This window comes from Cnephaeus nilssonii (genome assembly GCF_951640355.1).
Source record: "Cnephaeus nilssonii genome assembly, chromosome: 24".
Classification (NCBI taxonomy): Eukaryota; Metazoa; Chordata; class Mammalia; order Chiroptera; family Vespertilionidae; genus Cnephaeus; species Cnephaeus nilssonii.
In genome coordinates, this window is record NC_137095.1 from 5127720 (window position 1) to 5128901 (window position 1182).

Consider the following 1182-nt stretch of genomic DNA (forward strand, 5'->3'; position numbering starts at 1 on the left):
TTTTTAATATTTTACTGAGTTTAGAGAGGAAGGGAGAGGGGGAGAGAGAGAGAAACATCCATGATGAGAGGGAATCATGGATTGGCTGCCTCCTGCACGCCCCACACTGGGGATCGAGCCCACAACCCAAGCATGTGCCCTTGACCGGAATGGAACCCGGGACCCTTCAGTCCGCGCGCTGGTGCTCTATCTATTGAGCCAAACGGCTAGGGCTGTTTGTTTGTTTTTTGATTAATCCCTTCACCTTTTCATCCCGTCCTGCAACCCCTCCCCTCTGACAGCTGCCAGTCTGTTCCCTATCTCTATGAGTCTGTTTCTGGTGTTTTTTTTTTTGCTAGTTTATTTAGATTCCACATAGGTGTGAAATCACAAGGCCCTTGTCTTTCTCCGACCAGCTGATTTCACTTAGCATAACGCTCTCCAGGCCCCTCCCTGCTGTCGAAAAAAGTAAGATCTCATCCGTTTTCACAGCTGCGTAGTATTCCACGGGGTCGATGTCCCACGGCGTTTTTATCCACTCGACTACTGACGGGCACGTGGGCTGCTTCCAGATCTCGGCTATCCTATATAATAAAAGCCTAATATGCTAAGTGTCTGGTCGACCGGTCGGCCATTCAACCAATCAAAGAGTAATATGCTAATGATATGCTAAGGCCACTGAACCACTCGCTATGACGTGCACTGACCACCAGGGGGCAGACAGTCAACTGGTCAACCAGTCACTAGGACATGCACTGACCACCAGGGGGCAGACACTCCAACCAGTAGGTTAGCTTGTTGCTGGGGTCTGGCCAATCGGGACTGAGCGAGGTGGGCCAGACATGCCCTGGAGCCCTCCCGCAGTCCCTCCCCAGCTGGCCAACCTCCTGCATCCCTCCCTGGCCCCGATCATGCACTGGTGGGGTCCCTCGGCCTGGCCTGCACCTTCTCAAGTTCCAGGCTGAGGGACCCCCCCCCCCCCGCCCCCGAGTGCATGAATTTCGTGCACCGGGCCTCTAGTTGTAAATAATGCTGTAATGAACGTGGGGCTGCGTACATTCTTTCGAGTCAGTGTTTCGGGATTCTTCGGATGTATCCCTGAAAGTGGCATCGCCGGTCCCTGAGGCAGTTGTCCTTTTAATTTTGGGAGTTAACTCCATGCTGTCTTCCCCGGGGCCCCCCGCTGGTGGCCCCGCAGGTGTG